The sequence below is a fragment of the Fukomys damarensis genome, unplaced genomic scaffold (genome assembly GCF_012274545.1).
Source record: "Fukomys damarensis isolate Sample0158 unplaced genomic scaffold, DMR_v1.0_HiC HiC_scaffold_1, whole genome shotgun sequence".
NCBI lineage: Eukaryota > Metazoa > Chordata > Mammalia > Rodentia > Bathyergidae > Fukomys > Fukomys damarensis.
The window spans coordinates 20,157,632-20,182,291 of record NW_022900913.1 but is presented as its reverse complement, the minus strand read 5'-3'; the positions used below and the strand labels follow the sequence as shown (position 1 = coordinate 20,182,291).

Below are 24,660 nucleotides of genomic sequence, written 5' to 3'. Positions count from 1 at the left end.
TATTTATTTTATTATATATATTATATAATACATATATATGTATTATATATTTATACACAAATTTTATGTCTCAGTTTTAAAAAGCTAATGATAAATTTAGCAAATAAATGTTTTGTTGAAGATGAAAGCACAGACAAAAATCAATGAGCGGTCCTGAAAAGAGCATTCCTACCAAGATTAACACAAGATGGTCATGATGTTTTGCTCAACTATAGTGTGAAAAATATTATTATTATTATTATCATTATTACTATTAATCATGCTGGGGATTGAATTTTGGCAAGCTCTTAACGAATGAGCTGTTTCCCTAACACCAATGAAGTATTTTTTAAATTAATGGTGCTGGAGCAACTGAAGAATTTTAGTGCCAAAAAGACTTTCACATTTCTGTTGAATAAATAGTAATACTTAATCAATCTTAGATTTTTCACTTAGACTATCTTATTGAACTTTTGATACTTAAAATACACAAAAGCGAAGTTTCAACAGCAAGTATTGATAAGTTGAATATTGTGAGTCCTGAGAATGCATACTAAAATAGACCACAAAGAGGAAGCAAAGGCACTTCACTCAGGGGAAGGAGTAATTTTCGATGCATGCATTTTAAAAAGGCTTATAATTTTGACATATGAACCACCTTCTTTATTTTATTTTTATTATTATTTTTTGGGGGGTACCAGGGATTGAACTCGGGTCCTTGAGCAGGCCACCAAACCGCTGAGCTAAATCCCTGGCCCTTAAACTAAATCCCCAGCCCTCCAACTTCTTTATATAAACAAGAAAATCAAATCTAGAAAAAATTATGGAACTCAAATGTATTGTTTATAAAAGATAGTCATAAATTAATATATTTCATACACTAGATTTTTAACAGATGAAGTGGATCATGAATATTTTTATTACTGGTATATTGGAGAGAAAGCTCTGCATTTATTCTTTTTTATGTGAACCATTTTACCTCTGACATTTAACTCTTGTCAGGTACTGTTTAAATTAGTCCGAGAAAAAGAAATATTTATTAAAATTTATTAAATATTAAGTCTGTATTTTTAACTCCAATTCAACTTCCTCAATTTTATTTTCTTTTTTACTTTCTCTCAGATTATAAGAAATTGTATAGATGTAGTCCTACTTTTCAAAAAATAAAGCCAATTGAACTTCATGCACCGCTAAATAATTATTGGTGTTTCAGGAGTCCATAACTTAGATAAAAATAGACAATGCTCTATGTATTAAATTCAAAGACATTTGAAGAACAAAGACATGATGCTGAATATATATTTTTGTTTTAAAATGAAAACTAATTTAAAAAGCACACATTTCTGAAACAACTGCAAAATAAATTTAAGATCAAATAGCTGCTGAATACAGCAGATGATTACAATACTTGGAAAATTACCATGTATATTTTACACACTAGTAGACTTTCATATTAAATAAGTTCATCATATAACAAATATATTTTTTCACTTCAAGTATCACAGGAGAGATTGGTATGGCTTTTTGTTGGTGTTCTTTTTAAACAAAGTTTTCAGTTTCTTTTCTTCCTGCCTTTTATATTGTGTTATTAGTAGCTTTCTAAAAGTCTCTTTGTTAAATTAACCTGCAGGCACAGTTTGAGGAGAGAGATGAAAGGCTGACAGTCCACTATGCCATATGTGTATATAGTCTTTGCTTTACGACATCATCAAACAGGAAATAACTAAAGCAATTTTCAAGTCTGAAAATGACAGGAAATTTCAAGAACAGTAAATTGCCTTCATAGCCTATGAAAGATATTAACAGAGAGTGCTCCTCTGGTAGATAAATTTATAGTTCTTCATTCTCTGCCATAAGAAAACTTCATATATCATTCATCCAAAAGAGGAAGCGTTCACTGGAATCGCATTCAAATGCCAATTCTGAATTATGATTAAAAATACCATCTAAGTTCCATTTGGGAGGCATATTTGGGAACCCAGATCCAGTAGGCCATCTATCAAGAAAACAGGCTAAATGTCACAGTGTTTCCTCGCAGCAGATCAGATAAGTGTCAGAAAAATACAGATCCCATGCAAGTGTTACTTCAGACATGTTAAAACATGTTTCATTATAATTCTCTAAGTAAAATAGAATAATTTAAGCAGTTTTATTTATCATTAATGTGTTTTTTAGCATCACTCTAATGCCATTTAATATTTGGCATGTCCTCAAAGTGCGAACCCTACCAGATATAAAAGATATCAGTAATTTGTTTTGAATATAATGTTATAAAGAACTGGGCTTAGAGGTAAAGGCAGGTTGTTTGGCAATAAATATCTGGAAAATGCTTGCAATCCAGTGATGATTTCTCATTATCATCTTTGTTTTTCTTTGTCAATAAAATTTTACAAATAACAAATTTCAGCCAAGAATTTAGAATTCTGAAGTTGTTACCAGGTAACCTAACAATAATTCTTGTTTAAGGTCAGTCATCCTTAAAAATTAAATGGAAGAAATTTGTGATAAAGAAAGGGTTATGGCCATCACTTTCTTGTTCTCTGTCAAATCAGAAAGAAATTGTGTTAGTAAGTGTTTCATTTTTGTAGCAAATAATGTGGATACTTGACTTGTAGAGAAAAAAAAAGTTTTATTTTGGCTCAGGGATGGAGGTTTCTGCATCATCAGCTGGTCCTGTTGATTGGGGGCCTTACATGACATAAATATCAGCTGAAGACCAAGTCTTTAACACACAGGACACCTCTACTGTACTCAACGGAGCATCTGGTAACTTAATTTACATTCATGATTATATAACTGAATTCTGGTGTTTCCTCTTCTTTTTGTTTTCTCCTTAGTCGTGTCTTCTTTGTGACTTTTAGCTCCTTTTTATTACACCAGATGAATGGTATTTATGTATGAATAATTAATTAGAACACAATATGTAATGTTATCATCTAATAGAGTAGTGTTTTGTGATTGCAGTTAATAAACAATTTCCATAATTAGTAATATGACTAAAGTATACTAATCTTAAAATATAATTTTGTTTTACATGCATACATGGAAGCAATTAATATCAAAAAAAAAAGACAAAAATTATTTTAGGCCTATAGATGGTTGCTTCTCCCACATCCTACTCAGTACCCACTCCTCTAAAAGGTTAACTAATAATTTCATTTCTGTTAAAAATGTTTAATATTGTCAGTCTTGAAATTAATATTTATTTAATGCAACTGTATGTATTTTTCTCAGTCAGCTTTTCTATTGCTGAAACACAATATCTAGTACATACAACTTAGAGGAGGAGAGACTTGCCTAGTCCCATTATTCATGAGATTCTGTCCAAGATTCATTGGCTTCAAAGGAGAAACTTCATAGTTGATATTCATGGGGAGGGACAAGCTACTCGCCTCGTGGCAACAAGGCAGCAGAGAAAGAAGGATCCAGGGAGGGAGATACACTCTCCAACACTGAGTGACACCTGCTAACGGCACCTTGATCTATGGATTCATCAGTGCCCAAAGAGTCAGTCCACTGATGTACATAGTGATCCATAACCCAGTCACCTTTCAAATGCCCAACCCTGAGTACATGAGACATTTTTGGGGATATTTTAGATCTAAATCATAATAGTAATTTCTGTGATAGTTATCTAATTTTATAAAATTCTGTCATATTCATCCATGTAACAGAAACTTGACCAGAAGATGTCAAAGTATATATGAATATTCACTTCATTTAAATTAATAGACTTTGTTTTTATAAACATTTAGGCTCATAGAATAATTAGTAAATAGTGCACAGTTCTTGTATATTCTCTCATCCCTTTTCCCTGTTTGTCCTGTTATAAAGATTGATATATTAATAATGTGTTTGCTATAATTGAATATATATGTATATGTATTCTAAATCCTCTACATTAGATAGTTTCTGTGTTGTTTACTCTTATGCACCTAACATATGAAAAATATCACCATTATCTACTATGATTATATCATGTATGTGAGTCCTCTACCTAAACCTAGGGAACTACTTATTTTTGTCTCTCTCTACGTTTGCCTTTTTCCAGAATAGCATATATTTGAAATCATAAAGTCTTTTTATCCTCCACATTATTTTTTTTGTTTGTTTTAGTACTGGGGATCGAACTTGGGTACTTGAGTTTGAGAGGCAGGCCATGGAACCACTGAGCTAAATCCCCGGTGGAATCAAAAAGTCTTTTTAGACTTTTCTTAGCAGTATGCACTTAAGATTACTTATGACCTCTTATAGCTTCATAGCAGACTTCATTTTGTTCCCGAATCATATTCCATTACATGGATCTATCTTAGTATGTTTACTCATTCATCCTGTAAAAGACTTCTAGGTTGCTTGCATTTGTGACAATTTTTAAACCTGCGATATACATTCATGTCGATATTTTGTGTAGACATGAATTTCAACACATTTAGGTAAATGTCTATGATTGTATTTTTAGATTGTAGGATAAAAATATGTTTAGCTTGCAAGGAACTGTCAAACTGCCTGCCAAAGTAACAGTATGATTTTGTGTTTGTATCAAAAATGGATGAGATATCCTGTTACTCCAAAAACTTACCAGTACTTAGTATTTTTAGATCCTTAGCATTGTAGCCACTGCAATAGTTGTACAGCAGTGTGACTTTTAATTCATAATTCCCGAATGATATGTGATATTGATGTCATTCAAGTTATTTTCCATAAATATATCTTTTTAAAGAGATTTCTGTTCATGAATTTTTTGCATTCTATTGTTTTTTCTTATTCTTTAATTTTGAGAATTATTTAAATTTTTGATTCAGATCCCAAATAAAACTCATATTCTTCAAATATTTTCTTCTAGAGTTTGGCTTCTATTCTCATATTCTGAATTCTATATTTAGCATAATTTAAAAAAATAAAGTACAAGTAATCAATTTTTATGGACTTTGATTGTTATGACTTTAAAAACTCATCACCAAATCTACTTTTCTTTCTATATCAGCTTTGACAAGTGTTATGATTTTGTATTATGCATTTAGGTCAGTAGTGGCTTAATTTTTATGAAAAATGTGTGATCAGTGTTTAGATGCAGTTATTGCTGAAGACTCCAGTGCTTCTAGCGTTATTATTTGAAGAAATATTCTCTTCTCCATTCCATTGGATTGGCGCTTCTGTTTTTCAAAGCATAGTTGAAAGTTTTGGAAATAGTCTCTTTTCGAATCTTCCTGTCCTGTTTTATTGATTCATTTATCTGTTTTTCATCCTTATTACTGTATTATTTTGATTATTATGGCCTTCAGTAACTTTTGAAGTTGGGAAGTAACCCCTCTGCCTGCGCTCTTCTTTAGTACTGTGTTTATCTGACTAAATATTGAGAGTCACAACTTTTACAATAGGTCGTTGTATGCACAAAATAAATGTCTAAGATTTGGTTGATATAGCACCCAATATATAGAATAATTTGTGAAAGCTAGGAAAGTGTTTAATCTTCATATTAAATAATAAGAAAAGCAAAAACCTTTATTCTCTTCAATTATTTATTTTCTAATACTCAATTTATTTTTTGTAGAACTTAGTGGCCTATATTATTTCTCCTCTCTTTGAAGAGATTTTTAAAATACTTCTAAGGCAAGTCTACAACCAACGATCTTTTTTCAACTTTCACTTGTCTGAGTAACTATTTGCCTTTAATATACAAATATTTTTGAGAGACAAAATTCTGTGTTGATACTTTAGACTTGCTCTATTTATTTTATTTTTTGCTTCCATAAATTGTTAAGAAAAGCGCAATATATTTCTCATTCTTTTTCATTATAGGCAAGAGATGTTATATTCATTCTAGGCTTTTTTCTTTTTTTTTTCATTTACCTGCTGTCTTTCAAATTTTCTCTTTGTAGTATAATTCTCTGCAGTTTCAATATAATATGTCTTGATCTAAATTTTTGGTGATCTTTCTTAATGTCCATATCTATTATTTGATTTCTGGAATTAATTCTATAATATGTTTTCAATGTATCTTCATATAGCTACATATTCATGGATATACAGTTTCCTTTAAGAATGTCATTGTTATATTCATAAAATAATGTTATGTTGTATTTTTGAACTGTGTCTATGTTGCTTTAATTTAATAAAAATATTTTCAAATATTCAAATATTTTTTCCTTTGAGTGTTTATAGTGTACACTGCTTCCTTGGTATTTGGGTAAATTTAAACTATTTTTTGTTATTAATTTTTACCTTATCTTGCCTGTGGTAGAGAATATAGTTGGTTTTACTTGAATATCTGGAAATTTACGTGATTTTGTTTCATCATTTAGCAAATTCCACTCTGGGTAAATATCCAGGTGCAGATGAAAAATCATATGTATTTCTCAATTATTGGATCACCAGTGTATTTTAATTAATTGAACTCTATTAATTGTGTTTATCACTCTTCTACATGATTATGTATAGAAGATATGGATATTATATTTCTTATAAATAACTTGGAAACCTGTTAGACTTTTCCATAATAATAATTGATATATTTTTCTATATACGGTACCATTATTTTCACATTTTATATTTTGATGCTATGCTGACACAGAAAACTAACAACATTTTTATACTTGTCTATAAAATTTCTTTTATAATTTATCATTTCAAACATTTTAATTTCTAGTAATAATTCTTGTATTAGTAATTAGTTTGTAAAAATAAATATTTAGAAATCCTCTGTAGTATGCTTTACAGTGCTTCTTCTGGCACTTTATATTTTTCTGCAAAATGAAAGAAATTATTTATCCCCCATTTATTTTTGGTCAACTTTGTCTCTTATTTGATAGCTGTGATAGTGAGCTATGGTAGCTCATTCTATAGCCATAAGGATTTATGCATCTCCCCTTGGCAAATGTACTTTTCTCTGTCCCCAAACAACAAAATTCTTATCCAATAAGGAAATCTGCCGGAATGGCATCATTTTGTTTCAAGCAATTGTGACATAAAATGAAACTTTTATCTGTCCCTACACACTCAGCATTCAGTGATAAAATGGGAAGAGTTGAACTGCGAGCAGCCTTCCATTTGAAAAGAAAAAGACTGTAGGACAGGGGCAATCATTATGCGTAGTGGTGAAGTCAATCTCTATGGTCAGTGGATATATGTGTTCAGGTCTCTCCAAATTAGGGTTAAGATTTTGATTTTTTTTTTTGTACCGGGGATCAAACTCGGGTCAGGGCCAGAAACACTGAGCTAAATCCTCAACCCCAAGAAAATGTTTCTATACCAGGTATCATTTAACTTTTCTGAGAGGCACACTGGTTTTACCCTTCACTATTAGGATCAGTTTCTAAGATGCTCTTTCAGTTTAACCATTCTATTTGACAAACTTTAAAGAGGACAGATCATAAGGTATACGCACCGCCTGGAATCAGAGATATTTTCTTAGTCTGTTTCTTATTGGGAAACAGAAAGATAACAAGCTAAATATTTTTGCACTCCCAGAAATTTGTATTTTTTTCAGCTTTAATTGAGTTTATTGGTACATTTTAGGGTCCAGTCACACATTTTTCTCTAAAGCTATTTCTAAATAAACTGTAATTTTTTCATTTTATTTATTTTCCCATATAACAAAGTCCCACAAGTAATAAATTTGAAGATGTGTCTGTATCTAAGATATAATTGCAGGTAAATTAGGGACATCTGACTGTTTTGAGACCAGGTCTGTAAGCTTTTTAGACACATTTTGTCTAAGATAAGATCCAGTAGACACATCTTCTTTAAAACTACTGGTACAAGTTACAGATACACAGTGCTGCATGGAAAAAAAAAACTAAACTAAAAATTTATGTGCATTAGGTTAACTCAAGAATACATGATAAATATGTAGGGACAGGAGAAACTAAGAGTAAACAATATTGACTTATACCATTAAATTGTTTGTTTTTACTTATTTTTACTTGATAGGCACAAATAGATTTAAACTGAAATGTGTAATATAGTAAGGAATTATTTTCTTTTATCCTTGAGATGTTTTCATTTTTCTTAACCTTTTGTGATGATCTTGAATTCATTGATATTTTCTTTTGTTATGTTTTTGTTCTCTGTTTCCTTTCTAATTATACATCTTTACAAATCTTTGTACATTACCTGAGATTATAGCATAAATATTTGACTTATTTCACTGTATCTTGCATTTGTTATTTATCTACTTCTCAAGTAGTTGCATTTTCTAGTACAGTAATTCAAACAACAGAAGACCCTTTGTCAAGGTGTGAACATCCTATCAGTAATGTTAGGTATGGTAATAAAATAGTTTTGAGCCCATTTTCATATCAGTTTACAATAGTGGTTATTATGATATATGAACATAGTTTATTTTTCCCTTTTCTCCCTTCATTCCTTTCATTCAGCAATTTCATGAGATGTACTTTTGCCTAAAGATTTTCTTTAAAGTTGCTTGCTGGGCAAATTATTTTATTGTATATGTTTAGGTATGTCACTTTTGATTGGTCTTTGAAAGAATAATCATGTTTGTTATAAAATTCCTCATTGCTATTGCTTTTAAAAATGTTAAAAACTTGACTTTGATATTGTGTTAATTTTATTATTTATTTTGAGAGTTTTGACATTAGTCTTGAGAGTACTGTTTTTTTATGTTAATGCATCTTGCTTTCTCTGATTATTACTAGGATGATCTCTCCATATCTTTGTGTAGTTATATTATTCTGTGTTTGATAGTTCAAAAAACTACTCCTAGCCAAGAGTGGTGGCACATGCCTATCATCCCAGCACTTTAGAGATTGAGGCAGGAGGATCACTGCAAGTTCGAGGCCAGGCTGGGCTACATAATGAGATGAGGGCCAGTCTGAACTACAAAGGGAGACCCTGCCACAAAAACAAAACAAAACAAAACAAAACAACAACAAAACAAGTACTAAATATATATTCACTACTTTATCTCAAAAACATGCAATATAGACATGTGTAAAAGGTGAGGGATTACTTTGAGGGAACTCATTAGAGGTTATCATGGATTATCTAGGTAGACTGAAGTTGCTCTCACATGTTTTCTTATACAAGAATGTGTCATATGGAAACCTAAAGAAGGCAATGTAAAGACAGAGGCCATCACTGGAGTGATGCAGTCACAAGCCAAGGAAGGACTCTGAAACCTGCACAGCCTCTGGAATCTAGATCAACTGTCAAACAATATCTTCTCACCCACAGCCCATATAAAGAAAGACCTTGGCACTGTCTGTATATTGATCTCAGACCTTAACCTCAAGAAAGGTAAGACAGAAAAGTTTTGTTATTTTCAGTCGCTAAATTTGTTACAACAAATTTCCCTATGAAGTAAAAAAAGTGTTTACATGTATTTTTCTTCTTTCATAACCCTTATTAAAATTGTAGCACCCTGATATTGGAAAATCTGATTAATGTGAAATTCCATGCATTTTTAAAATTTCTTCATAAATTAATTGAGAAGGGAAAAATATTTGTGAAAAATATTTATGTGTTTCACCCTATGGAAATGAGAAGGAAGACTATTGATAGAATATTTAATCTTTATTGACAAAAAATAAATTTGTAAGGGAATTTTAAAAAATAGTTTAAATATAAATCTGCATATGTTGAATACATTACAATAAGGAGGTGTAGCTTTATTTCAGTCACATATTAGCTGTTTTCATTCCTTCTTGGTTCTACACAGGATGCCAAGGCAACTTTCTGATTCTCCTAACCAAAGGAAGCTAACAATAACAGTGAATTACTGAAGTTTTGTTTCAGTTGTGTCAGAGAAAGAACTTAATTTAAAATAAAGGTAATTATTTAAAACTAAGTGCATATCTGAGCTCTGCAAGGAATATTGAGGTCATCTAAGAGCCTGAATCAGGACCTGAACAGTCAGTGGAAGTCTTTAAAACACATAAAAGAATGAGTTCAGACTGGGGGACAGTGGGATTATTTGGGTAAATTTTTGCAGTGACAGAATTGCAATTTTGTTTTGTTTCGTTTTTGTTTTTTTGGTACCGGGGATTGAACTTGGGTCCTTGCGCTTGCAAGGCAGGCCACTGAACCGCTGAGCTAAATCCCTGGCCCCTGGAATTGCAATTTTTAATAAGTGAGTTGAAATCATTCCATTGTTTAACCAAGTTAAGTTAGTTTTACTCATTGTGCTCTGCAGTCACGGACTTACATCTGTTAGAAGAAAAAGATTTTCCTTTTACTCTTTTTTGTAATAGATGAGTTTCAAATTCACAATTTTCAGAAAGTTGTTCTATCAAAGGTTTCCAAACTACATTTCCAAAAAAACTATTTCCAAACTACATCAGAAAAACTGAAAAGGGAAAAAGACAAAATCATGCAAAAGCTGTCTAACTCTTCTAATGAGGAAAAATGATGGAATTTGAAAAGTACATTATCCTTACACATCACTAGTCAGAAGTACAATTGTCTACACAGTGCTTTAAGGATATAGTAGCTTATAAAGTAGAACCTATCATTTTCTCATGAATAACTCTAATATTACAGAAACAACCAAAAAATCACTAAATTTGAGTCAGTAACAAGTTGTATTTCCATGACCTCTGAATATAATGAACTATTATTCCCAAAAACATTTATTTCAAAATACTTTCTGTTTTGTTTAATTCTATTAGTTCTTATTTTGTTTTCTTTTTCAATAAGTTTATTTGTACATTCAGAGAAAACAACAGTTACATTTATCATTGGGATCTTGTAACTTTAGGTGATATATTTGAGTTCTCGTTTCGTCTCCATACCCCCGCTTTCCTTTTACCCTCTTCACCCTTCCTTATTTACAAAGTCTTTGTTACCACTTCTTCATTGTTCACATTTTTCTTTTCCCTTATCTCCTTTCCTCTCCTCTTTCCACTTCCCCTTTAGCTACTTTCTTCCTATTTCATACTTCCAATTATACCATTTGAACTGTATTTACACTTTTAGTTATTCACACTAAAGAAATTATTTAGTATTTAACTCAAGTTTGTCCAATTTATTTCACTTAAGAGTATAGCCTCAACATGCATCAATTTCGCTATAAATGTTTCTAGTTTCTCACTCTTTCTGGCTGAGTAGTACTCCATTTTATAGAAAAAAAAACAATAAAACAAAATCCATCTTTATCCAATTTCCAGTTGAGGGAATTTGGGTTGTTTCCAAATTTAAGCTATTACAAACTGTGCCATATATATATAAACATATATATGTTTATATGATAAACATATATCATTGTGCTATGATTATTTTGGAAAGAAACCCAGCAGAGGGACAGCTGGGTCAAATGCAACCTTCAATCCTATTTCTTTGAGGTATCATCATATTGATTTCCACAGTAGTTTCATGAGTCTGCACTCCCGCCATCAATGGAGAAGGGTTCATTTCTCCCCATAATCTCACCGGCATTTGTAATTGGTTGATTTCTTGATAGCAGCCACTGTTTCTGAAATGAGATGGAATCTCAGCATTGATGCCTCTGCATCTTTCAAAAGACAAGTGACGTTGAACACTCTTTCATGTACTTATTTGCTGCTTTTACTTTGTCTGGAACATGTCTGTTCATTTCAGAGGCCCATTTTTGAATTGGGTCTTTGTATTTGGGAGTCTAATTTTTCTGAGTAAATTATATATTCTAGATAGTAGTCCTTTGTCTGAGGAGTAGCTGGTAATTTGTTTTCCAGTATTGCAGGTTGTCTCCTACCTCTATTGGTGATTTCTCTTGCACTGAAAATATGTTTTAATACAAAAAGATGCCAGTTGTTTATTCTTTGTGCAAGTTCTTATGCTGCTGAGGATTTCTTCATAAAGACTTCTCCCATGCCAGTGTCTTCAAAAGTTCTACCTAATTTACTGTTCAGTAAGTTTAGTGTTTCTGTTTTGATATTTAGATCTTTAATCCACTAAGATTTTAGTTTAGTGTGTGGTGAAAGATAGGGGTCTAGTTTTAATCTTTCAGCAAGTTGAAAGACAGTTTTTCCAAACCAATTTACAGAAGAGACTATCTTTCCTCCAATGTGGATGGTTGGCTCCTTTGTCAAGGATGAGGTAGCTGAGTATGTCTTGTGCTGTTTCTTCATCTTATAATCTATTCCATTGATCCTCAGGTCTGTTTCTTTGTCAGTATCATGCTGTTTTTATCACAGTGGCTTTGTAATATAGTTTTAAGTTGGAAATTGTGACACCACCTGCCCTGCCTCTGTTGTCTAGAATGGTTTTTGCTATTATAGGTCTGGAATGATTTTTCAATTGTTTTCTCAAGTTCAGTGAAATATGCTGTTGAGATTTCAATAGGGGTTGCATTGAATCTGTATAGAAGTTTTGATAGTATGGCCATTTTCACTATGTTGATTCTTCCTACCCAGGAGCGAGGGATGCCTTTCCATTTTCTTATATCCTCTTCAGTCTCTTTTTGCAGAGTTCTGAAATGTTCAGTGTAGAGGTATTTTTTTTAGATATTTCCTAGATATTTCATTTTTTGGATATTATTGTGAAAGGAATTATTTCGCTAATTTCACTCTCAGTGAGTCTGTTACTTGTGTACAAGAAGGTTATTGATTTTTGAGTGTTATCTTTGTTTCTAGCTACTCTTCTGAATCTGTCTAATGTTCAGTGTAGAGGTATTTTTTTTAGATATTTCCTAGATATTTCATTTTTTGGATATTATTTTGAAAGGAATTATTTCACTAATTTCACTCTCAGTGAGTCTGTTACTTGTGTACAAGAAGGTTATTGATTTTTAAGTGTATCTTTGTTTCTAGCTACTCTTCTGAATCTGTCAATTAAGTCTAGCAGTCTTTTGGCAGAGGTTTTCGGATCTTCTATGCAGAGTATCATATCATCAACAAATAGTGATAGTTTAACTTTTTCTTTCCTATCTTTATTGCTTGAATTTCTTTCTTTTGTCAAATTGCTGTGGCTAATGTTTCTAGAACAATATTGAACAGGAGGGGTGATATTGGACATCCTTGTCTTGGTCCTGATTTTAGTGTGAAGGTTTTTATTTTTTGACAATTTAGAATGATATTGCTGATTGGTTTTTCATAAATAGCCTTTATCAGATTGAGATAAAGACCATCTATCCCAATTTTCTCCAGGGTTTTTATCATGAATATGATTTGAATTTTATCAAATGCTTTTTCTGCAACAATTGAGATGATCATATGATTTTTTCCTTAATTCTGTTGATATAGTGTATTACATTTATTGATTTACATATGTTGAGCCATCCTTGCATCACTGGAATAAATCAAACTTTTTCAGGGTGTATGATCCTCTTGATGATCTGTATTTTGTTTGCCACTACCTTATTGAAGATTTTTGCCTCTAATGTTCATTAGACACATTGGCCTGAAGCTCTCTTTTTTGGTTGGGTCTTTCCTTGGTTTTGGAATCAAAGTAATAGCTGCTTCCAGGAATGAATTTGTAAGTATTAATTGGCTTGCAATTCCATTGAAGAGTATAAAGAGTGGCAATAGTTCTTCTCTAAAAGTAGAATTCAGTAGTGAAGCCATCAGGGCCTGGGCTTTTCTTTGTTGGTAATGTTTTAATTACATTTTCAACTTCACTGAATGTAACTGGGGTGTTTAGATTTTTATATCTTCTTAATTCATCTTTGGAAGTTCATATGTGTCTAGGAATCTGTGCATTTCTTCTGTATTTTCTGTTTTATTGGAATATAGGTTTCTGAAGTAGGTATTGATGATCCTCTGGATTTCCAGTGGATCTCTTGTGACTTCTCCTTTTTCATTCCTAAATACATGAATTTGAGCCTTTTCTTTCCCTTTTTTGATAAGATTCGCTAAGAGTTTTTCAGTTTTATTTATTATTTTCAAAAATCAACTATTCAATTCATTTTTTTTGTATTTTTCTCTTAGTTTCCATTGCATTAATTTCTGCTGTGATCTTTATAATTTCCTCCCTTGTGCAAATTTTTGCTTTGTCTTACTCTTCTTTTTCTAGGAGCTTAAGGTTAAGCATTAGTTTGTTTATGAGCTCACTCTGTTTTCCTAGTATGGGCATTTACTGATATGAATTTCCCTCATAGGACTGCTTTCATTGTGTCCTATAGATTCCTGTATGCTGCATTGGCATTATCATTTAACTGTAGAAACTGTCTGATTTCTTCTTTAATGTCCTCTGTGACCCAGTGGTTTTTCAGAAGAGTGTTATTTAATTTCCATGTTTTTGTGAAGTTCTTGCAGTTTCTTAGGCTATTGATTTCCAGTTTAATTGCACTATGATCTGATAATACAGAGGGGATAACTTCAACTCCTTTGCATGTAGTTAAGCTTTTTCTATGAACTATCATGTGGTTTATTTTGGATAATTACCTGTGTGCAGCCAAAAAGAATGCATATTCTGATTTTCTGGGATGGAACACTTTGTAGATATCTACTAAGTCCATTTGTTCTAAGACTTGTTTCAGTTCTGTTATTTTGTTGTTGATCTTTTGTCTAGATGATCTGTTTATTTGTGTCGGTGATTTATTGAGGTCCCCAACTACAACTGTATTAGTGCTTATTTTATTTTTCATATCCACTAATATTTGTTTTATATAGTTGGGGGCATTAGTATTCAGTGCATATATATTTATGATTGCCATTTCTTGCTCTTTCATTGCTTCCTTTACAAGGATGCAATGGTCTTCTTTATGTCTCTTAATTAGTTTTGGTTTGAAATCTATTCTGTGTGCAAATAAGATAGCTACCCATGCTCTTCCATGCTCCTCTCCCATGAAGAATTGTTTTTCATCATTTTGCTCTCAGTCTATGAATTTCTTTGTGGATTAAGTGGGTTTCTTATATACAGCATATTGTTGGATTTTCCTTGTTAATCCATTCTGTGCCAACCTGTTTCTTTTGATTGGTGAATTGAGGCCACTGACATTGATGATTATAACTGTTATATATTGGCTTTTCATTGTCATGTTATTTTCCTGTTATTGGTTCGTTTATTTATTTTTTTTCCCCTCTCTCCCTTTAATTTCTTGCCTTGCCAGGTATATTTGCTCTGTTGGCCCTTATGGAGTTGTGGTCTACATTTCTTTTTCCAGAATATTGTTTTTGTTGTTGTTGTTGTTTTTGTTTTGTTTTGTTTTTTGAGACAGGGTCTCACTATGTAGTTCAGACTGCCCTGGAACTCACTGTATAGCCTGGGTTAGTCTCAAACTCACAGACATCCTCCTGCCTCAGCCTCCTGAGTCCTGGGATTACAGACATGCACCACCACGCCTGGCTCCAGGATATTGTTTAGAAGTGTTTGGAGAGCTGATATGGTGTTCATGAAATTTCTCAGGTGTTCTTGGTAATGGAAGTATGTTATTTCCCCATCAATTTTGAAAGAGTTTTGCAGGATACATTAGTCTAAGTTGGAGTTCTTTTAGGCCTTGAAGTACCTCACTCCAGGCTCTTCTTAATTTAAAGTGTTGTTGTTGTTTTTGTTTTGTTTTGTTTTTTGAGACAGGGTCTCACTATGTAGTTCAGACTGCCCTGGAACTGACTGTATAGCCTGGGTTAGTCTCGAACTCACAGACATCCTCCTGCCTCAGCCTCCTGAGTCCTGGGATTACAGACATGCACCACCACACCTGGCTCCAGGATATTGTTTAGAAGTGTTTGGAGAGCTGATATGGTGTTTTTGTTTTGTTTTGTTTTTTGAGACAGGGTCTCACTATGTAGTTCAGACTGCCCTGGAACTGACTGTATAGCCTGGGTTAGTCTCGAACTCACAGACATCCTCCTGCCTCAGCCTCCTGAGTCCTGGGATTACAGACATGCACCACCACACCTGGCTCCAGGATATTGTTTAGAAGTGTTTGGAGAGCTGATATGGTGTTCCTGAAATTTCTCAGGTGTTCTTGGTAATGGAAGTATCTTATTTCCCCATCAATTTTGAAAGAGTTTTGCAGGATACATTAGTCTAGGTTGTAGTTCTTTTAAGCCTTGAAGTACCTCACTCCAGGCTCTTCTTAACTTAAATGTTTATGTTGAAAAGTCCGCTGTGATTCTGATGGGCTTTCATTTGCATGTGATTTGTTTCTTTTCTCTAACTTCTTGTAATATTTTGTTCTTCTGTTGGATTTCTGGGATTTTGATTATTATATGTCTATGTGTAGATTTTTTTGATCATGACTAGTGGAATTCTATATGACTCACTTATCTGCATGTCAAATTCTTCCCTTTTGTTTGGGAAGTTTTCTGTCATTAATTCTATGAACAGTTTTTTTTTAAATATCATTTGTACTTTCTCCTGCATATTCCTATCAGTCTTATATTATTCTTCTTTGCATTATTTAAGAGTTGCTGGATTGATTTCTCATGGTCTTCTATTGTTTTTAGGAGATATCTCTTTTCATGGTCCCTGACAGCCATTTTAATTTCTATATGTGAAATTTTACCTTCACATTCTTTTATGAACAGTTTTTTTTTTTTTAATGTCATTTGTAGTTTCTCCTGCATCTTCATGGATTCCTATCAGTCTTATATTATTCTTCTTTGCATTATCTAAGAGTTGCTGGATTGATTTCTTATGGTCTTTTATTGTTTTTAGGAGATATCTCTTTTCATGTTCCCTGACAGCCATTTTAATTTCTATATGTGAAATTTTACCTTCACATTCTTCCATCTTGCTAGGAATACTTTCTATAGAGTTTTTAATCTCTTGGATATCTGTTTGAATCTGTTTCATGGGTTCCATTTTATTTTTTTTTGTTATGTTGAGCATTCAAGGTTTCCATTTCTTACCTATGCTGGGCATTCATGGTTTCCATCATGGTCCTGAGTTCATCTTTTTTTTAAATCTGTTTCTCTTCTAGAGCCTCTAGTTATGTCTTTCTTTTTTCTCACCATCTCTGTGCTATCTGGGAAATTATTTCTCTTTTAATTTTTCTAAACCTCATTTTTCTGTTCTGTCAATTCCTAAGTTATAGGTTCAGGTTGTCCAGAGGGTTGATTGTTAGATTTGTCCACCTCATTTCCCCCAGAGTTTACCTTTAGTGGGTTGAAAGTCTGTGTTTGTGTCTCATTTAAATGCCTTTTTATTTCTATATTTTCATTGGTACTGTCCTTGTTTTAATTCCTGGGTTAATACTTCAATCTTCCAGATATAGCTGGTCTTTACATTTTGAGTCTCTAGTGTCTCTGAGGCAAACTCAATTTCATTATACCATAGAGGACAACTGATTAGATCCATCACAATACCTTAGCCCAAGTGATGCAATCAGCAACACAATAGCATCAAATACAGCTTAGAAAATGAAAATTAGTGATAGTTATTTATTAATCTATCACCTTTAATGGTGTGAATTAAATAAAAATTGAGGACTAGCTCAGAATATGTTTATAATGAATAACATAGCAACTTTATCCTTTAGGATGGGGATTTAGAAGGAGTTGGGGAGGGAGAGTTAGATAGGATAGAGAAAGGTTAGAAGTGGTGTCAGAGGACACAGGAAGATCACGCAAATTCTGGGGAGCTGTTGAAGAGAAGCAGAGAGGGCAGAACAAAATATACACAACAACAGAACAAAGTAACAGCAACAGGGAGGCTAGAGACTGTAATCACTTTTGGGGGGGGCTTGCTTTTTTATATAATCACTTTCTTTTAAAACTAATGGCAATTTAGAGAAGGAAAAAGAGAAGAAAGGGAAAAGAAAGAAAATAAATTCAAATTAGAATAGGAACAGGAACAAAAATGGAGATTAGTGGGGATCAAGGTGGGAAAGAGTGAGAGAGAGAGAGAAAGAAAAGAAGATTAAAAGAAGATTAAAAAAGGGAAAATTGAGAAAAGAAAAAGATAGACAAAAATATTTTAAATGATTAAAGATAAGTGAAATATTACTTTGAAGATTAAAAAATACAAATAGAAATAGAGGGCCTTCTTCAGGGTATGCCTCTCTTGATACAATAGAGAGCTTGGTAGGAGTGTCTGGTTCTAAGCTAATTAATCGTAGCAAGTCAGCAGCTGTTCCCTGAAGTTCAGGCTGATTTCTGGCTACAAGGTCCAAATTGAGAACTCTGTGCTCCTGCTGGGTTGAACTCTGCAAGGTTCTAGTCCAGGTTCCAGCTGTCTTTCCCTGAAGTTAGACCAAGTTCTGATGTGAGGTACTGGTTCCTCTGAGTTACTTACCAAGTTTGGTGGTGTTGTGTGCCTTTATCACAGGAGCCTAACAGAGGCCTACTTTCTCTTATTCACAGGGGCCAGGGGAGGGAGACCTGGAACACCACTGTATTCTGTTAATGGGTCACAGGGGCATTGCTACTGGAGTGTAACGTAGCAGCTGGGCTGCTCTTTTGTCACCTCTTTCTTATTTTCAGTACTAAAAGTTTACATTGAAAAAGGAAGTAGGTGAAAGTACATAACATATCTTGATTCTTTTGTGTTCCCTTCCCATCCCTACCGACCTCCTTCCACCCATCTCTATATCCCTTCCCCATTTTCATTATTATTACTACTATTATTATTGCATTCATATTTAGAAATTATGTCTCCATTCATTATGGGTGTGGGATACATATACATAACCCACTTAAAAATTTTAATTTAACCTTTTCTTCCCCTCTGCCCTTGTCCTCAGTCTCTTAGAGCCCTTCATATTTGCAAAACATCTTTCTGTTTCCTTCTATCTATCTTTGACTTTGCTCTTTATTTACATTTCACTTTACTCAAATGAGAGATACCATATGGTCTTTAAGTTTGTGGGTCAGATTTATTTCACTTAACATCATGTTTTCCTGGCGTATCTATTTTCCTACAGATGTCTAAAAATTATTCTTCCTTTTAGAAGAGGAATATTCCATTGTGCACTGGTGAAAAAGGAACCTCACTGCATTGTTCAGGTAAATGTAAACTAGTACAACATTTTGGAAATCAGTATAGAAATTTCTCCAAGAGGTAAAACTACAAATTCCATTTCACTAGCGGTTTCCCTTCTGGTTATCTTCTCAAAAAGCCAAAAACATATTACAATGATGTGTACATGACAATGTCTATAGCATCACTATCCATAAAAACCAAATCCTGGAAGCAGAGTATATGAATTATCACCAGATGAATGGGTAAAGAAAATAACCTTTGGAGATCTTCACTTTTATATCTCAAAGATGATTACCATCAGGGAAACCTATGCATACAAAAACTGTTTGCAACAACTTGGCTTAGGGTTATTAATACTTCAAGCGAAATGGTAAAAATATATTTCTTTCACAAGTTTCCACCCTGGGTTGAAAAGGGAGGTTTATCCCACAAAAATCTTAGCTACCTGTTGTTTTAAAATATTTACACTTTGCCATTTCTACCTATGAGCTTTGTTTCAGTCATCCAAAATGAAAATTGTTCCCTCAATTTATTGTACTACAAATGTGTTGGTTTTCTCTTTCAGAAAATTCCTTCCAACCCACTGATCAATAATGTGTTCAGAGACTTAGTCATCCAGTATTTCACTTCAAAGGAAGGTGAGAAATGGCTTATTGATGAGAAGAAATCTACTAATAAAATGATATTGTTGGAAAAAAATAAAGTTTATATTGCATTAAATTTTTTATTACAAATATTGAATATTCCTACCCTTACACATGCTAACTACCATGAGGTTACAGATCTATACTGACATCATACCAAAAATAATCTGTGAGGGGAGAAATGTACTCATGCATCGAGCAATGTGATCACCATTCAAATCACCTGGCTTTTGAGCACTGGAAAGATGAGTAGGGTGACTAAATTAATTTTCCTTTTTATCTGACATTAGTTAAGTAAAATTGAAATAATCACATGTAGAGGGTGGGTACTATTTTAGATGCTAAGTCCAGAACTTCTCAGTAAAGGGACACAACTGTGAGTAAATCTCTGAAAAAAAAAATCTTCAAAAAATTTACTTCCAACAAAGAAAACGATTTTAAAATGAATAGAGATATCATCATATCAGTAATTTGCCTTACATATGTTTTATTTTTAAGTGCTATAATTTTTGTTAAATATTAGACAGTGGAAATAAGGGAAAAGAAAAATATGGGAAAATGAAATATTGGAAATAAAGTTTTTGTAAACAGGGAAAGGAGGAGGGGGTGAAGGGAGGGCAAGGTATGGGGAAAAATGAGAACCATGACCTGTCATGTAAAAGTAGAAGATCCCAATGATGAATGTAACTGTACTGTATACCTACAATGTACCAATAAACTCAATGAGAAAAAAATGAAACAGTGGCTTTATAGGCTATTCTCTCAATAAGTTTTAGACAAGAGCAAGGGAAATATCAAAAAAGCTTTTTAGCTTTTTTGGTTTGCTTTGTTTTGATGTGTTTTTGTTTTTAGGCAGAGCTTTAACCCATGTTTTCAGAGAGTAAGAACACGTCCCCAAACACCTTCCACCTTCTCCTCCGCACTATAAGATTATTATATAAATCGCAGCAGAGGTGACCTGCAAAGCTATAACTTACTGAAATGAGCCCTCAGAGTCTTGCTCAGGACCTGGAGCCCACAATGAAAGATTATTGATGTTTTTAGCAGAAAAGCTGTCAATTAGATGTACAATTTGCCATAACAGCTCTAGGGTATAACCTGAACTCTTCTGAGAATTTACAGGGTCTCCTTTGCAGCCTCAGGGCCATGCACACAACTCTGTTTCTGGTAGAAGATCGAGATGTTCATGTTATTTGGAAGTGTGCCAGAAATTGAATTATGAATTGGATTCATCTTTGCCGTATAGCATTTTAGGGCTTAAGTCTAAATACTTATTTTTGAAACTTTTTGAAAAAAGTTTTTACAGGCTATAAAATGGTACATATTCTATGTGAATAATTTAGAATATATGAAAAATATGAACTAAATCTAGTCACTTGTAATTCAACAGAGTAGAGATAATGACAGCTACCGTGTTTATTTCTAAGTTTAGGAAGCTGCTATTTTCATTGTTTGCTTTTTAAAAAAAAATCATGAAAAGTGTATTTTCTTCACTTGTCGCTGCTCCCTCATTTCCCATTCACACTTCCCAATGCACAGCCATCTGGCTCCCTTCCTCCCAATCTACGGTAGCTTTTGTTGCCAAGGTCAACAATGTTTTTTTGTCACTAATCTGAATGGACACCATTCAGTCTTTATCTTACTCCAGTTCTGCGCAATAATTCCGAGTCCTGCCCGGACACCTAGGGAAGCTTATCAGAGCTGCTGAGTCAGACTGCTTCCAAATCACTGCTTAAGCCTTTAAGACTAAACTCAGTCAACTCTTTGTGCCAAGGAAGAATTACGATTCAGCCTATTTTGCTCCACTTGGTAGTTTACCTCAAAAATTCAAAAAAGGAGCAAGTCTGTTTGTGTTCAATTCTTATAACGAAGCCATCTGTAACATGTTGGCCCATTTCAATTCTCATGGAAATCATGGTTCCTAGAACATGTGACTGTAAAATGACATGATGAACCACATGCAGTACAGGGATGGGCAGGCAGCTTGGATGAGAATTGCGGAACTTCAGTCCCCTGCATCAGTGGTTACTGGAGAATTAAGCACGTATCATCAGGACCGTGAATCAGAAATGATTAAGAAAGTGATGTAGATTTGACATATTTTAAGAATTAAAAGCTAGAGAAAGTGATACCATTTTTTGCAAATGGGAGTGAACCTAACAGAGATTGAAACCAACACAAAAAACAGAAAGGCTAGCTAGGTTTTAGGTTTTGTGTTCTGTGACTGAGTAAAGTTTTTTGTTTCTTTGTTCATTTGTTTGTTTGTTTTGTACCAGGGATTGAACTCAGGACCTTGAGCTTGGGAAGCAGGCGTGGCACCACTGAGTAAAGTACTTTTCATCCCTCTGTCTCTCTTTTACTCACATTCCTATTTCTGAGTCATAATACCTGACACCTGCACCCTAAAGGATGAAGTGATTATTTTGGCTTACATTTTCAGAGACATTAGTCACCTCATGGTCAGCCAGCACTGAGGGCAAAAGAGCCTTATGAAGGAAAACTACGCACACAATGGTGGTCAGGAAGCAGAGTGTGAAGGGAAGAGCCAGAGAGGGATTTAGAAATCACCTGCAATGAACAGTTTCCTAACAGCACACTCAACTACTGCATTCCATAGTGAATGAATCTATTGATGAGTTTCTCGCCCCCATGATCCATATCTAATCACCTTCCAAGAGTCCCACCTCTGAACTCATGAGGTTTTTGGTAGACACATCAATCTAAGACCTACCATATTCTCTCCCCTGCAACTCTACTGGTCAAAGGAAGTTAGCCAAACAATGTTGCCTGATAATTCCTAGATTTTTTTTCCTAAATAGTTTGCATGATTTCATGGGACAAATCCCTTCTATCTCCTTTCAAGGTACCTGCATTCCATCTGGAAATTCTGAGGCATGTTCACAACAATTATGAGGACGCATTCATTTCAGATTTCTCTCTTTCCCAACTTTCTTATCATTTCCTGACAACTGGTCCATCATTTGAAACTGCAGCTGCTGCAGTCTGCTCAGTTTGACCAACATTGCAATCACTGAGAAGACTCCTTAAATCATAAATGGATGAATCACACTCAAGACATTCTGATTTCTATGTTCAGAGTGGGGTAAAATAATTTGCATCTGTAAAGAATAAAACAGGTTTTTTATTTCCCCATTGAGTTTATTTTTAGGTAATCTGGTACATTTTAGGCATACGGTATAGTTACATTCATCATTGTGATCTTGTACCTTTACATGGCAGGTCTTGGTTCTCATTTTTTCCCTTTTCCATGGCCTCCTGTCACCCCTTCCTCCCATATTTACAAATGCTTTTTTTTTCTGTTTTTTTTCTCATAGCTTTTCTTTTCCCTTATTTTCTTTCCCCCACCCTTCCCACCTCCCCTACACTTGTAGCTCTTTCCTTCCTATTTCACATTGTCAATTATAACATTTGGCTCTTATTTACACTTTTAGTTTTTCACATGATAGAAACTATATGGTATTTACATATGTGTGACTTACTTATTTCACTTATCAGTATGCATCCATTTTCCTATGAATGACTCTAATTTATTAAGGAACAAAACAGTTTTGATGCTCTTGACTCGGTTAGAGTTTAGATGTTATAAACCACTGTTACAGAATTCTCCTTTAAAAAACATCCTTCAACTTGCAATAGCCTTTTATGTCTGCCTCTTTATAATGACCCTTAAGAGATTTTAAGTTGCTGTTTCTCATTTTACTCATTACTCTATATGGATAGGAAAATGTTTTGTTTCTCTCTGAAGCTCCTTATCTTTTTCAATTCCTATTTGTCAATTTTGGGGTTATGCAAATGCATAAGTAGAGTAATATTCTACTATCATAGACACACTTTAAAGCATTTTAAGTTTGACTTTAACTGCTGCATAAAGTTTTATATTTTGCAGTAATGTGATAAGTTAATCATTATCTTTTTCAGTTAATATTTGGCTAGTTATATATCTTGAAATTATCAAGCATTCAATAACCGCATTGTACACTTTGGCAAACAAAATATTTCAAAGGATGAATTACAAAGAGAGAAATTACTTGATAGAGTGACACTAAAATTTTATGCAATGCTGCATTTTGTAACATGTCAATCATTATACCAATTTATAATTGTCATTTCCATAAACATTTTACAATAATAGGTATAATAGGTAGAATGATTAGGATATAAATTGTTCTATATTTAATATCTAGTAATTGTTTTTCACTTCCTCACTACATTTTGTAAATTGTCTTTTTCTTTTATTATTTAATTTTTTGTAATTAATGAGCATGCAATCTTTTACTACTTTTAGAAAAATTATTTCTTTTAAATGTTATTAAGAGTTTTTCAGTCTTAATCTTTCAATGTATATGTGTGTACATGTGTTTATATACAAGAGATAGATGAGAGATTTGAATAATACTTATTCCCTATTCCTAAAGTCTCAAATTCTCATAGTAAGAGACCTCCATATGAATAATATCCCGTCAATCATTTGCAACTTCTTTCCTTCCTTCTTGTTAAGCAAGTGGCAACATTTTATCCAGTTAAGCAATTTTGAAGAAGTAACTGAGCAGACTATTCCTTTCTACCGCTCCTCTTTTGGAATCTGTCTACCTGAATACAGCTATGCCCTGGGTTTGTCTTTTGGACATTAGACAAACTTAAGGATAAATTCTGCTACAACCTATGATTTTCTATCTTTGCAATGACAAGAGAAGTCTTTTTAATTCATTGTGAGACTTTTGCAATCATAATTTTGCCTTAAGCATCCATGCCATTTTTACTAAAGAAATGACCTTGATTCGCATCCTCACTTTTTCTGTTTGTGTGTTATCCGACCCTGCAAATCCCAATAATTGTGATAACTATAATTCAAGTCTTTATATTATTTCTTGTGTAATTATTGCATTGTAGAAAGTATCTAAAATTACATGAATATTTATATACAAAATATTATCTTTATACCTACTAAATTATTTCATCAAGCAAAACAAAATTAAATTAATTATCAAGTAATTTTTAAATGTGTATAACGAATTTGACCAGTTATATCCAACTATTTTGTTATTACAAATGCTAACATTTAAAAATGATTTTGGAAGTAGTGATGTAGGATCACTCATAATGGGTCCTTAAATTATATCTTTCTCATAAGCTGAAGTGATTGTAATTTTACTTGACTATCTGATTAAAATTTGATTATACTTCCAACATCTCATGATAGAAAAATTACATTGTACAG

At 33.1% G+C, this 24,660-nt stretch overlaps 1 long non-coding RNA gene across 1 annotated transcript in view; it reads left to right on the top strand.

Moving 5' to 3' along the window:
• LOC104862079 overlaps positions 1 to 19,435 on the top strand; it is a 29,632-nt gene extending 10,197 nt beyond the window's left edge. The window contains exons 2-4 of the long non-coding RNA XR_780178.1: positions 9,025 to 9,234; positions 18,719 to 18,800; positions 19,343 to 19,435. This is a non-coding gene — a long non-coding RNA (uncharacterized LOC104862079). The remainder of the gene's footprint in view (positions 1 to 9,024; positions 9,235 to 18,718; positions 18,801 to 19,342) is intronic.
• Positions 19,436 to 24,660: the final 5,225 nt, after the last annotated feature.